Here is a 16,559-nt window from a genome sequence, read left to right on the forward strand (position 1 = left end):
CTATCACCGCCCCAACCTAGCAGCAGGTAGGAGTCGTCTTCTCCTCCTCCTCCTCCTCCTCCACTTTTTCTTCTTGAAGGTTGTGAGACGCCCACGAGCCATGCAGTCGTGGCTGTGGGTTGGCAAAGAGACCAACGACCAGTCGTGGTTGTGATTCTTTGCTCAGACCCACGACGACGTCATAGTCTTGCCACTTGCAGTTTTTTTTTTTTTGTTTAAGATGATACTTTTTGGATCTATATTTGTATATTTGTTGTTTGATGATGGGTTTGTAGATTTTAGGGATAGATCTATGGATTTGATGAAAATTCTAGATTGTTTGGTAGATTTCGACTAGTCAATCCATTCCCAGCATTCAGATAGGGCACCCAGCACCCCTACTCAGTTAACCACATTAATTATGTTTTTCAAGAGTTTTGCTACTTGCAAGTTGAGATTCCCACGCATCATTATAACTCATTACTAGTACTCATCATGACTTAAAAAATTTAAAATAAAACCCAAATAGACATAGTATATTGAATGATTTATACGAGAATAAAGAATGTTATATTTATAAAGGGTTTTGTTACTTGTAAGCCTATCATATTCAATGCACCAATTGTTGTTATTCATTGTGATTAAAAAAAAATATAACACTAATAGAAAACACAATAATATATATATATATATATATATATATATATATATATATATTGAATGATAATATGAGAAGTGAGGTAATTGAAGCACAAAACTATTATGTAATTTAGTGCATATTTGGGATTGATGTGGGTAATATAGCTTTTAGCTTTAGGGCTTTTAGTTATAGAGTTTTAAGTAATAAGCTCTATTATTAAAAAGTTATTTACTATTTAGTGACTATATATTTAAAGCACTTTTAAACATGTTACATTTATTTGAAAATAATATTGTAAAAGAAAGCATTGACATCACATCATGTCAATGGGTGTACCTTATAGTTATTGAATTGTTGTAGGCCCCATGCGCTGAGATGACTGAGTTGGTAGGTGTTTGATGGGTCATGTACTCATGCGTATATAGATTAGGGTGATATAATTACAATTAGTTTATAAGTTATTTTAAATCAACCAATATAATTGTGGCACTTCATTAAACATTAATTTTAATTTTATTTACTACTCGTTATTTTAAGTAAAATAATAAATTAATTATAAACTACTCGTAAGTTTATCATTTTTCTTTGAGAATCTTATAATGTATCGGATGTCGATGCCTTATCGAATCTATTCAATTATATTTTATACATTTGACAACTTGTGGCAAGCACTCGATGGATTCCAATTAATCTAAATTTATTTATTTATTTATTTTTTATAAATAGAACTTCACTGAATTAATCTAAAATTATGGGGAAATGGCACCAATATAATTATCTTATCATTTTTACAAGATTTGAATAATTTTTTATTAAATTGAAATCCATCAAAATCAAACAAGATTTAAATATATTTTAAAAATAAAATTAAAAAAACTTATTGAAGAGTTGCATCAAAATTATGAAGTAATTATGTCAATATTATTTTTTAAATATATATAGTATGTTCGAAACTAGAAACAATTAATATCAACACTTTGCCTCTTGCATGGCTTAGTAATATTAGATACTATACTATATTAAAGTATTGTATCTAACATTTTCTTTTTTTTGGTTTACAGTAATTCATAAAGAAATTTGAAAGGTTTTGACTGTTAAATAAAAAATAATGTGAATCATTGTCATTGTTCAATTTGTCTATTTGGTAGTCAAAATTTTAAATGAAAATATATTATGAAGACTTGAACCAATGCATGTCTCTTGAGTCTTGGGATTAGGAGCCTCAATCACTTGGCCACCAAATGAGGAGTTTCACCCTTTGATGAATTATAAACCTTTTAAATGTGTCTTTGTTAGAATTGAAAAGTTTAACTTTTCACAAGTGCTATTTTATTTTAATTGAAATTTTTTACAAGTGCGGTTTCATTTTCTATAAAAAGGAAACCTCACACACGAATTTAAACGCTCCAAATTCTCTAGAAAGTTAGAGAAACACTTCCTCCTTCATTTTCTCTCTTTCTTTCTTTAGACTTTAGCTGTTTTATATTGGATTTGAGGATCATTCTTTTGTGTGCACCAAATATGAGATTATCTAGAACCGACGTTGTTGAATCTTGGAAAAATTAACCAAGGTTGTTAATTGATTGATTATCATCATGACTTCTAAAGAATCTATTGCACTTGAAAAATTTGGAAGAGTCAATTTTAAGCGTTGGCAAGAATAGTTGAAAATCTTTCTTACCATGCTTAGATTATATTTTGTTATTAAAAATGAGCATCATTCTTTTTATTTACATGAACCTGCACGTGCTGTTGATTTGCAAACTTACACAAAGAAGATAGTTTGTGTAGATGTCAAGTTTCAAATCAATGAAGTGATACATTTTTTATGTTTATCTACACAATAAATCTGTAAAAGAGATTTGGAATGCTTTTGATAAGAAATATAGCGTACACTATAGATAAGTACACCGCAAGCCAATTTCTTGACTTTATGATTGATGATTCCAAATCCATGGTAGAGTAAGCCCATGAGTTAGCTATCATTTATCATGAATTGGACCAATGAGAAATGGGTATTACCGAGCATTTTCTAGTTGCTTGTTCAATAGACAAGTTGCATCATTCATTAAAAGATTTTGGCCTATCTCTAAAAAATAAGACTGAAGTTGTGACTACGAAAACCTTGATCTCATCCATTAGGATCTAAGAATAACACGTGAAAAATGATTCTAACCCACCCATGGTTTATGGGTTCCAGTCAAAGCCAAATATTGTAGAAAGCCAAATAACACATATTACACCAGAAGTCCAAATATCAATAAGGGTAAAACTAGTTATGGACACAATTTGAAACCAAAGTTATAACACCTTGTTACTTAGTATAGAACTTGGCAAGGATCCGTGGTGCCAAGGGTGTCAGCCGGTTAGCAACACTCCAGATTTTAGATCGGGAATATGCATTCAATTTTCTCAAAGAAGTCCATGTGTAAGCAAATAGACATGTGTATGTATATCACATCGAAATAAGTAAAGGTTTAGTCAAAGACTACATACCATTTGTACCAGAGGTTTAAACCGGAAATCATGTCATCCATTAAAACACAAATATTCAAATATCACTATCACCTCTCAAATAATATTACACAGTACCATCTGTTCATTTCCTACGTCTAGATACGACACACCAAACATGATTTTTTGCCTAATTAAATAGTACATCTCAAAAATACAAATGATTATTAACAGAGACAAGCCCCCATTACTATCACATGGGCGGGTTTAGTCCTTATTCTTCAGAAACCTTTATTGTGGTTGCCTCTACATCATAGCTTACGGTTCCGATAAACAAAACTACTAATGACAGATAATGCACGTAAAGATGTAATGCATAGTCTCATGTAAAAGATCTATGAACACATATTTATATGTGGCGAGAAATCACCTTCTAGGCAAAAACACATGCATTCATAGTTCTGGTGAGGAACCACCTTCGGAATAAAACACAAGTATATAAGCATGACGAGGAATCACCCTTTGAAGAATTACCTGCTGTGCAAATCTCAAGTATACGTATTTATCACCAAGGCAAAGATTCACCATCTTTTCAAGCACATAAAATTCATCATATCTCATCATATAAATACTGTAGGGAATCACTTCATCGTTCAACTCGGGGACTTACTCTCACCTAGCCAATGCGCAAGCTAACTCGCTTGTTCCAAATCATCAAACATAAATTGAGATATACTTGATCAACTCGAGGACACCCCTTTTGCGTTCTCCCTCCCTCTGCAATCGGTCTCCACCCCCAGTGTTCTCCCCTGTCATTTTGAAATCATTCCGTGAATAGACAAATCATAGATGAAATCCAAAGGTTTAACTCGAAATAAAACCCTTCATAATTGTGTATGTCATAGTTTTCATAAACCTGTTATCCCAAAACAAAATAATCTATTCCATTTAGAACCTTCTTAAGGAGGGGGGAAGTCTTCACCTTCTTACTATTTGTAGTGCTTGGTAATTTGCTTCTCAACATTTGCATCGTTGAAGATGAGTAATTTGGAATAAAGAACTTAAGAACGTTATCCTACAACCATTTCAATGACTAATGATTACATGCTTTACATTCTTCGTAATGAACCAAAAAAAAAATAAGGGAAAAATTCGCGTGCACCAATGAGGAGTAGCCATTGTCTGTGAGATGAGCGATGATTTTTGGGGAGAGGGTGTTGCAATCGGTCAAAAGAAAATGACAGTGGAGAACACAGGGGGTGGAGACCAATTGCAACGAGCGGGAGAATGCAGGGGGGAGATTCGAATAAAAGAAATTTTTTTTTGATTTTTTCTTGTTTTAAAAAAAACCAGTCGACACAAAGAGTGTGGATTTTCTCAAATAGATAGAGAGAGGTCAGGCGCTAGGGAATAGGAAGATTCGGGAGGAAGGGGAAAAGGAAAAGAGAAATGTTTTTTAGGATTTTTGATGGATTTGGGCCTTAAAATTGGGCTGGGCTTAGCAGGTCTTGGGCCTAGGGTTTGGGCTGGGTCATGACATTCTCCCCCCATAAAAAAATTTCATTTTCAAAACTTGCTTCATGTGACTATAACTAATCCCTAGAGACTTATAGAGTCAATAAACTCCACCTCTACTTTCATAGGTTCTTCCATTATGACCATAACTAGTTCCTTAAATAGTGTATCACATCTAAAGTCCTAACGTAGCCTATGCAATCCAAAATCCCCAATTTCGCTTGGACATATCCTACAACACCCATCAATCTCGATGAATTTACCTCTTAATTTACATTAAGTTGTCCACTATTGACGCCTAAGCTTCAACTTCTAAATCTCTATTGCACTTACCTTGGTCATCTCCTAATCTCTTCCAATGTTAACCATTAATAACTATTAATTTGTACTACAATATGATCAACTTACCACGAATTGTATTGTTTCAAATTTAATTCCTAAGTAGTCTCAAGTAACTACTAATTTCTCAATATCTTCACAAATTTACTCTCACACCATCATATTACTAAGAACCATGCTTCTATTGTACACTCTGGTAATTTCACCATAATGCCTAAGGCTAAGATCTCTTAAATAGATCACTATTATGTCTAATCCACTTTAACACCAATCAAGGAAACTCCTTCCAAGCTCTAATAAAATAAAGACTTCTTGTCTCACAAATTCATACACACTCACATATATTCCTAGATGGTATCTTTCATCCTTAGCTATATTCAATAATCTTTAAATACACCTCCATGATTAATGACCCCATGCTCAGTAATTCATCAACCCAAGCACGACAAGCATGGAAAAATCAATATTGCCATATCGACGGGGTAAAGCTTGACGCTAAAAGGGGTGATCTAAAATGGTCTACCCATTACATTCTTGCCAACGATTTTCTTTAAAGTGATCTAAGAACTCAAAAATCTACACACTTATAGTCAAGCACAAGAGGTGAATAGGGTTGTGTGGTTTGAAAGGAGTAGGTCGAAACCAAACAAGGCATCAAGAGTTAGAATTTACTCGTATGCTTTCTATCAGTTAGATTAAAAAAAAAAAAAACATAATCTAATGAATGAAGTCAACATTATATGAAATCCCCTTCAAGGAGCTCATCATATATTGGTACCAAAGGTGTGTTCAGCAAGCAACGAAAAAACAGATGGATTTGCACCGGAAATGGGATAGTTGCAACAAAGTAGTTGGGATCAAGGTTGGTCCTTCCACGAAAAGCCCATTTTTTCACAAATATAAGGAAAATAAAGTTCTTACAATTTGTCAAAATTAGTCCCACAACTATTGTCAAAGCACAAACTGAGATGCCAAATTTTTTTCATTAAGTTGGACAAAGATATTGACTTCTCAAAAATAAATAGATAAAGTGAACAGACAAAAACAAAATAATGAATATATTGTTTTTGTTTCCCCCAAGTCCAACCTAAGAAAAAAGGTTTATAAAAATGATGGATTTCCTTCATATGAGCGTAAGAATATTTGAATAGTGGGAAAGAGTCAAGCTGACATCAATTAGGGCAATTTCCAAGGGTGGTGATGTTTAAAGCATTCGCAGCAAATAAAGTTGAAGTTGTTTCCTCAACTCTACATATGCCTACATACATACTAACGATCAGCTTATGCCAGAGGTGTCCTTGTATATGATCAGAATCATTTCCTAAAATTTCTTAAAGTCTTTTCTTAAAGTCTCTAAATCTATAATTTAGATTTGATCAAAACTCACATCCTAATGGTTGCAGACTCAATAACTTCATATTTAAACAAACTTGCATACTAAGTCTTGTGAAATTTTAATTGTATTTGCAAGTGCACGAATTGTATCGATATATAGTTTAGCAAGAACGAGGTCGAAACCATAGAGACTTCAAAAACGTAGGAAACCAATCAAATATAAACTACATAAATTCTAAACTAGTTTAAAAAGATGAGTTGTAAAATAAAATAAGAAATTAAGAACTAAACAATAAATTAATCAAGGCAAGAAATAATTAATTTACTAAACTAATCACAATAAAAAGAACTAAAATAAGCCTATTTTAGTTGTAATTAAACATAACTGTAAAGTTGGAAGTAGAACTCCATTGTTCTTCAATCCCGGATAAGCCTATTTTTTTCTCTTCCTCTTTCGTTCGGCGTGACCTTGTCTCTCGTGCCCTTTATCCCTCTGGTGTGTGCGGCGTGCCCTCCTCTATGAGTTTTTGTGTGTATATATATTTGGCCTTTTTTTCATACATTTTTTTTATAATCTTAAATATATTTTTAAAAAAAATAAATTTACAATATCATTAAAAAAATATTCACTAAGTAAAAAATAATAACGAGATCCACTATCTGTAGCATTCATCGAGACGCATAGCATTATTCTATATTCAAATTGCTTGGTAGCTATTGTCTGTCGGTTTGGAGATGGTATGCAATATTGAACCTTAGCTGCGTTTCCATTGCCGTTTGCAAACTTCTAAAAAAATAAGATGTGCACCTCGGGTCTCGATCTGACACTATGGTCTTGGACACTTCGTGAAGTCTAACTATGTCCCTTATATACACTTGAATTTACAGCTTATTCAAGGTGTCCATAGTACTAATTGGTAGAAAGTGGGCAATCTTAGTCAATTTATCCACAATTACCAAAATTGCATCCTTACCACAGTGGGTTTGAGCTTAAGCTAGCATTCTTTCTAGAATTCCCTAATTAGTCGGAACTACTCTTAGCCTTTAATATAAGAAGGTTCCATTCTCTAAAATGCAATGGCCCTTTCCATCTTCGGACTCTTCGCCGAATCTTTAGTAGGTTTGGATCCTTCCTCTACTGACTTTTAAGTTAATCGAAGTCATTGACTCTCAATTCTTGCATTGCGGTGAGAATTTCCTCCTGTGGTGAGTCCTTCACTAACAATTGCCTCATTCCTTCAAGAAGTGAGTTCACACCTGTGGAATCTCCTACATCCTTAGACCTATACTTATGACTTAGCGTATTGATTACTAAATTAGATTTTCCAGTCATCTCCGTTGTCTCATGTTGAGGTTTTCCTGCGTAAGCAAATGCCTCATACTTGATGATCCATGTATTTCTCACACGCTTCTCCATACAAGTAATGTCATCAAATCTTCAAGGCAAACACCAGAACTGCTAATGACATATCATGAGTGGGGTAGTTCTTCTTGTGGTCCTTCAATTGCCTAGATGCATAAGCCACTACCCTTCCTTCTTGCATCAGGACACATCTTAGTACATATTTAGACATGTCAAAATATACCACGAATGGTTTGTGAGGCACCAATAATACTAACACAGGGGTTGTGGTTAACCTTCTCTTTAGATCTTCAAAGCTCTTCTGCTCACACTTCTCGGTCCAAATGAATTTGGTGTTCTTCCTAGTCAACATTGTGAGAGAACTTAATAATTGAACATCGTCGTTTTAGTCCAAATCAATATATAATGCAACAAAATTTTCCACTCTCATTGCCATCATAGATGAGACTGATGTTTGAACACTAACTTATCAATTCGAACATGAAAAGTTTTTCCTTTATTGTACCAAGATATGCACGCTTTATTTTAGGGTCATAACCATTTGAACCAAACTGCTTTTATGTTTGAACCAACAGAAAGTCATATTCGTTTGAATATTCCATTCGAGTCGTGCATTAAAGTGGGTAATCTTCCCGCCCATGTAAAAGATCTGGCGCCAAATGTATTTTCAGCTGGAATGAAATATAATACCATTCAAATGATTGTTAAAATTTATAAATAGAAACATGAGCTTTGAAAAGGCAATCTGATTTGGTCATGCAATAGCTAGCTACAATTACTGTGGAATTACAAATATGTACTAATGAGCAGCAGAGGGAAGGGAGTACCTCGGACAACTAGCAGCAAAGTTTTCACGAACGTGACCATGAGCAGGAGCTGCAACCTTGACAGGTAAGGATTGATTTTCCTTACTTTCATGGGGATGACCCCAATGGTTGGTTGTACAAAACCAATCACTATTTTACATACTACAATACAATGCCTTAATACAAGCTAAGGTTAGCTTCTTTCCACATGGTAGGTCTAGCCCTTGTACGGTTCCAAGATTTAGAAGAATTTGGGAACATCCAAGATTGGGAAGGGTTTACCAAGGCCTTATTAGTGAGATTTGGACCATCTTCCTATGATGATCCAGTGGAATCTCTTACTAGACTCAAGTAAACTGGTTCAGTGGAAGATTATAAAACCAGTTTTGAGGGGCAGTCCAATAGACTCAAGGGGCTGTATGAGGGCTATAAACTGAGTTGTTTTCTCAGTGGTTTGAGGGACGAGATCAGGCTATCGATCCATATGTTTAGTCTTAAGAACTTGTTGACAGCTTACACTTTAGCAAAACTTCAGGAAGAGAATGTTGGGTTGGCTAGAAATGGTGTTAGAGGACTTGGCTATAACCATGACCCTGGGATTTTAAAAACCTCACATATCCCTAACTCCTGCTTCCACAATAACCAAAAAAATCCACACATCCCTTACTCCAGCTTCCACAACCACCAAAATAACCAACAAAAAGCCATTGTACCAGTCCATAAAATCAACCCACAACAAATGAAAGACTGTAGAGATAAGGGTCTTTGTTACTATTGCAATTCCAAGTAGAATATAGGCCATAAGTGCCAACAACCCAAGCTTTTCCTCATTGAGGAGATTGAGGATGATCCGAGTGATTCTTTAAAGGTGGAAGAAGTGGTAGATTAGGGGGGGGGGGAGATGCTGGATTTTGTTACAAATTGAGTGCAACCAGAAATATCATTACATGCTTTAATTGGCTCAGTCAACCCTAGACCTATGAGGGTTAATGGTAGAGTTGGGAACCAAGAGGTGGTCATTTTAATCGACTTGGGCAGCACCCACAATTTCATAGACCCTTTTCTGATTAAAAGGGAGAAAATTCCAGTGGACAGTGGCAAAATAATTAAGGTAAAAATGGCCAATGGAGAGACAATTTTGAGTGCGGGAAGTTGTGCCTCGTTGTGAGTGAGGGTGCAAGGAAATGCTTTTGTCATTAAAGCATTTGTGTTGGTGTTAGTAGGTGGTGATATGGTGTTGAGAGTGCAATGGCTGCATGAGTTGGGTTCCATCCTTTGGAATTCTAAGGAACTCTCTATGAAGTTTAACTATAACAGCAAGGCGATAGAATTACAAGGCTTGTGTCCAGCCAATTTGATTGAAGAAGGCATTTTGAACAAAAACAATAAATTGGAGAAAAAGGGAGTGTTATTACAGTTAGTGGAAGTGAAGGAAAGTCAAGAACCAAAACCAGAATTACAACCAGCGATCCAGAAGTTGCTAAACCAATTCTAAGTAGTTTTTGGGGAACCAAAAGGCTTACCTCCCATAAGAACCCACGACCACAACATTATCCTACAGCCAAACACTCAGCCCATTTCAGTTCGACCCTATCGATATCCTTATTTTCAAAAGGATGAGATAGGAATTGAAGGAGCTGCTGTCCTTAGGGGTAATAAGGTCGAGTCAAAGTCTCTATTCATCATTGGTGTTGTTAGTGAGAAAGGCAGATGAGACATGGCGCATGTGTGTAGACTATAGGTCCTTGAACAAGGTAACAATTAAGGACAAGTTTCCTATCCCCTTGGTGGAGGAATTACTGGATGAATTGAGTGGGTCTAGACTATTTTCAAAACTGGACTTGCGCTCCTGGTACCACCAAATAAGGGTCAAACATGAAGATATTCCAAAAACGACTTTTAGGTCTCATGAAAAGCACTATGAGTTCCTACTTATGCCTTTTGGGTTAACGAACGCTCCTTGAACTTTTTAAAGCCTCATGAATGAGGTTTTCAAACCATACTTGAGAAAACTCATACTGGTTTTTTTCGATGATATTTTGGTTTATAGTGCTAACTTGGATAATCATCTCATGCATTTACAGCTAACCTTGGAGGTGTTATAGCAGCATAGCCTACTGGCTAAGATTTTCTAAATTCAGTTTTGCGGTTTTAGAGGTGTCTTATCTTGGCCATGTGATATCAGCTGAAGGTGTGAGGGCATATTCATCTAAGCTAGTTGCTATAGCAGATTGGCCATTTCCAACTTCATTGAAGTCATTGAGGGGGGTTCCTAGGATTGACAGGATATTATAGTCGATTCATAAAGGGGTATGGAAGCATAGCTGCCCCTTTGACTCAACTGCTAAAAAAGAATCAGTTTGCTTAGAATGAGGAGGCAAAGGAAGCTTTTCAACTTCTCAAAAAGGTAGTTAGTCAACCCCCTATCCACATATGAAAAAGAGCTCTATGCACTAGTTATGGCAGTGCAAAAGTAGAGACTATACTTGTTGGGCCACCCCTTTGTGGCGAGGACCGATCACCAAAGTCTAAAATATCTGTTAGAGTAGAAAGTGGGGACACCTATGCAACAAAAATGGACCTCGAAGTTGCTGGGGTGTGATATGTTGGTGGAGGACAAGAAAGGCCAGGAAAACAAGGTAGCAGATGCCTTGCCTAGGAGAGGAGAGGGAGAAGAGCAAAGAGTGGAAGCCACTGTTGTTGTCATTTCCTTACCAACATTGGATTGGATAGAAGACATTAAGGAAGGGTATAAGAAGGAACCTAAAGTGCTAGAATTGGTGGAAAAATTTGAGAGAGGTGATTTAGCTCAGAGCTACTCAGTAAGGGAAGGTCTACTTTTTTACAAGCAAAGACTAGTAGTGGCAGAGGATGATGCCTTTAAACAAAAACTGTTACAGCTTATGCATTCTAGTGATATGGGGGGACACTCGAGGTATGATAAGACCCTACACAGGCTTAGAAGAGATTTTTATTGGAAGGGTATGAAGAAAACTATGAAGGAGTACATCAAAAACTGTGAAATCTGCTAGAGTGTTAAAATTGATCAGACAAAGTCCAGTGGCCTACTTCAGCCCCTTCCAATCCCTTCCCAGCCAAGGAAATCTCTATGGATTTCATAGAGGGTTTACCAACCTCACAATGTTTTAATAGCCTATGGGTAGTTGTTGATAGACTTATGAAATATAGCCACTTTGTTCCTATAACCCACCCTTATACTGCTGAAACTATAGCCCAACTTTTTACCAAACACATCCTAAAACTACATGGATTGCCCAAATCTATAGTGTCTAATCGTGACAGTACTTTTACAAGCACCTTCTAGCAGGAGTTGTTCAAGTCTGTCCCAGGGAGTGTAGTTAGCCTTTAGCACTGCATACCATCCACAGTCAGATGGGTAGACTGAGGCTGTGAACAAGTGTGTGGAGAACTTTCTCAGGTGCCATGCTGGTGAGAGACCCCGTGATTGGTCCCAATGGGTGCCCTTAGCAGAGTGGTGATACAATGCCACCTAACATTCATCTACTCGAATCACACATTTTCAAGCATTATACGGGTATGAAACTCTCACTTACAGAAACTGGGTGATGAACTGCCTACCTAGTTCCTCAAAATTCTCAATAGAGCTTGGCTGCAATGCTCCTAACCAACCTTGGGCTGCTTCCTTTAGCATCAAAGGAAAAGCCCTACATGTGATCTCTCTTAGGAATCCATGGAGAATCATGTGGGCTTTAAAAGTCTCCAAGTGTTCCACGGGTCCTTGGAACTATAGTGCATGGCTATCGACAGGAGCTTGAATTTCGGTGGTAGGGGTACCGCCATGATCTCTCAGGTGTTTGGTAAGTTGGTGCTGATCAGCAGCTGATCAATTGAAGATGAGTTTCCTATCTTCTTGGCCATTTCCTTGTATTTATTCATCAGGCTGTGCAGATCATGGTGCATCTTCTTTATTTCCTCATTCTCCTGGGGGGCTTTACCCGCACCTGCACTTTGAGCCTCAATCTCCATCCTGACAGCCTGACTAGGCGTCGTGTCTTCTCTTGATGGCCCGTTATTTGCCTTGAGAACCTCATTCTCCTTTCATAATGACTCGATCTCGGTGGTGAGTCTCCTCACTACTTCTTCTATTTATGTAAGCCTTCCTTCCATGTTCCACGACGTTTCCTCCTTATCTCTAGTTGCCTAAGATCGAGTGGTGGTGGGCATATGAAAAGCACGTTAATTGCAAGATAGCTGAATATCCTATAAACGACAACAACAATTGAGGATGTGTTTCACTGCTATGCACTCACTATCTCCTGCAATCAACGAGTAAGAGGGCTTAGGGGTTGAAAGGAACCCCTCTGATGCCTAAGTCAGTAAGGATATGAGTAGTCTTAAAGCCAATTGTTTTTAGAGAGTTTCAATAGCATACCTGGCCGTTTTAAATAGAGGGTTTATCTTCTTAAGATCACTTAGATTAACTTCCTTGCCCACTATTTGTAATTTGAATCCCAGTTCCTTTGGGCTATCCACTTGTTTTGAATGAATGAATATCTTAACGATCCTAGGAAAAGTGGGTGGACATTTCCTTTAACGAACTAACCTGGGCCTTATTGGGCCAGGGGGTGTCTAGGCGTTAAGTGGCTTGTTGGGCCCTCATGGCCCAGGCCTAGGGTGGAACTCCATGAGCCCTTATGGTGGTATTAAAGCCCTTCAAGTTACCCTGCGAAGTTTCATTATATATGGTGTGATGGAACTTTTATATTAAGTGTCTTTAGGCCCTCTCGGTTAAATTAATTTGTGCCCCTCCGGTTATTATCAAGTTGAATAGGAGAATCCTTGTGCCTTACCCAATTTGTTACGAATAATTAAGAATTAAGTTAAATTTAAAATATTTGCAAATCTAGAAAAGTAAAACGATATAATTTCTACCCAAATTTCATCAGTCAATAATTATGTAATTCATGAGGCAAATTTAGTAAGTTTATTACTCATGATTTGGCTAAATACACTTTATTAGTGCATATCACATTTTCCCCTTTGGTATTTGATTAAGCAATCTCCAACATCAATAGCTCTTACTTGTTCCAATTAGGGTTTAAATCCAAATTATAAATTACAACAATCAATGCATTAACATTTTGAGGAAAAACTTCAATTTATACAGATGGATTTGGATTATTAATCTTCATATTTTTCCGTTATGTGCTATAGTAGCAATATTAATTCTAATTAATGGAATAATGATGACAAGAATAATTGGTTGTATACGATATATCAAGCAAGTTATTTAATTATACCCAAGAATTTTCCATTGTAAGCATTTGTCTCTACCTATTTATTCAAGTCTCCCATATACGATGAGCTCCAAAAAAGTTTAAGATATTCTTCTTGTTGGGGTCCAATATTATAAACCCATTTATTTGGAAAAGTGCAAGAACAAGCTGTTATAATAGAAGGCTCAAAGCAATTTTTGATGAAATTTCTCGTGATCATTGTGTTGATGGCACTCATTGCTTTCATGAAAAGCACGCAAGCACAAGATCCTTGTTGCCATCGTGATCCGTACTGTTGTGGTTTTGATTATCATTATCCTCCTTATTTCAAAACGTCTGATTTGATACATTAAGCTACTGAGCTTGTGGCTGGCCAGTGATCCTCCACGATGTGTGTTTGGTATTGTCCCATCGGCGAATAAGATATATGAAATGTATGATGGAATTTTTTTCTATGTTTCTTGATAATAAGTGGAGGCTATGTCTAATCTATGTTTTTTAATGGCTTGGTTGATTCGCAATATTTTCTTTATATTCTCACAATATATTTCTCAAAATTAGTTTTCTGAAATCTTTTTCTTTTTCTAAAAAAAATTTTAATTATTTATGGCTAATTTTGGATAGATCCACCCTACCCTTATCTAACATCTGAAAGAGGAATTATATATAAGGTGACATGCATATATATATATATATACACACACACACACACACACACATTTTCAAGGTACATACGTAGCAGGAAATTTTGATCTCCACGAGATCAAACAAATTCTCATATAACCAATAATCTTCTCGAGGATTTATAACTCCCATATTTGAAAATGGTGGAATCAGCTGGCTACTGGCATTAATTCCTGATCGCAGCAATTCCACGTCGGCTAACCTTGGCTATTCCCTTCATTGCACCATGGCTATCGCAATGTACGTATCGGATCGATGGCTCAGCAGAGCCAATTAGTTGATTGACAAAAGAGTTAGAGACAAATGTGCTCAGCTTTAGGGGTTGGCGGCAGGCCACCGCATCCGGTCCGTTTGCTCCTCCGGGAAGTCCTACCCCTACTTGGGGCGGGTAGATGTGCATCTAGATGCCGAGGGATGAGGTTTGGGCTGGGCCCAAGCCTGCCAGGAACGATATATAAATATAAATATTAAAAAAAAATATTTCTCTAATTTTAGCTCAATGTATCTTTAATGTTTTTGCATACAATCTTGCCTAGGCAATACAGATTCATTAAGTATATATGTTGAACGATAACGGATAAATACAATAAGGCATAAACGTCGGCAAAAGAATGACAACATTAATATAGATAAAACAACCCAAACTTCTTATATAAATCAAACTTATTTAATCGGAAAAATTATTAATTAATGATGTTTTTGCCCATTTAAATTAGAATACATCTTTAGGGCTGGTAATAAGCTTGTCTATTCCATTCACAACAAGAAAATATGTCATTTCCCATGACTTTGAGATCGAGGCAAAAAAAAAAAAAAAAAAGATACTGCAAATAGTCCTTATTTGCGGCGATTTCAATTTCACCGCTAAATTCTAGTACGAATTTGGAAAATGCTGAGGGAGAATGTACCTATTGTGGCGATTTGTTTCGCCGCAAAAAACTATTTTGATACTTTTTCCATCGAATAAGATAATCATCACAATAGATACTTTTTGCGGTGAATGTTGTCACCGTAAAAGTTTTATGCGGCCAATTAAAACTTATTAGTGACGAATAAAAAAAGCTGGAAGTAGCTTTATACAAAATTTATGGAAATTTTGTATAAGATTATTTCCAACTGAAGTTTAGTCGCCGCTAATGAGCAATTTCAACCATTTTTTATTTGTTGAAAATGAGCTTTTTGTCTTTTGCAATGTTGATTTGAGATTTTTCGGCGATATTAACTCGCCGCAAAAAGCTAATAAAATTTAATTCACCTGCACATTTTTCCTTTAACATTTCCCTCCAGCCGTCTCCCCCCTACCCCCTCTCTCTCCCCCAATCCCTTTTCTCCCTCAAGCACAGAGCCCATCGCCAATGACCCCACCTCATCGGCCACCTCCCCTCCAGCAGATGCCGATCTCCCCCGAATTTGGGCTCACCTCTCTCTCTCAGATTTCTTTATATTGTCCCCGCTAGGGGCGCCATTCGCCACCACCCACACCTCTGTTGAAGATTAAACTTGATTTATTGCAAGAGGCCACAATTTATTAAGTTTATCATTTACGAGATATGTGAAAACTAAAAAAAGTTTCTTTTCATTGTACCTAGGTGTGTACCGTCTAGTAAATCTGAATGGCCATAAATGTCATCAATTTAATTTCTAGAATTTTCTTTTGGTTCTATATGTTGATGTACTAAAACAATATTTGATGCAAGGAGAAGAACAGAGTTTCAACGTACAGAGTGCTTCTTTCCTCTTCTATTGTTTTGTCACTATCTTGATTCCAACAGAGTGGCATCAGAGCATAGGTTCAAGAAAATGTTTTCTAAAGGAACCTCTCTTTCTTTCCAATATCCAGAACTCACTAAGCTCAATCATGAGAATTGGGCAATCCGAATGAAGGCTATCCTTGGCTCCCAAGGATTATGGAGATTGTTGAGAAAGGTTTTGTTCAACCTCAAAATGAGGAGTCTTTGAATCAAGCCCAAAAGGAAGCCTTGGAGAAAGAAAGGAAGAAAGATCAAAGTGCCCTCAAAGTCATTTATCAAGGTTTAGATGATGACATATTAGAGAAAGTGGCCAACGAAACAAACTCCACGCAAGCATGGGATATTCTTCGAAATTCCGTCATGGGAGTTGAAAGAGTGAAGAAAGTGCATCTTCAAACTCTAAGGGCTGAGTTTGAATCTCTTTTGATGAAAGAG

Source organism: Juglans microcarpa x Juglans regia, chromosome 6D, assembly GCF_004785595.1.
Source record: "Juglans microcarpa x Juglans regia isolate MS1-56 chromosome 6D, Jm3101_v1.0, whole genome shotgun sequence".
NCBI lineage: Eukaryota > Viridiplantae > Streptophyta > Magnoliopsida > Fagales > Juglandaceae > Juglans > Juglans microcarpa x Juglans regia.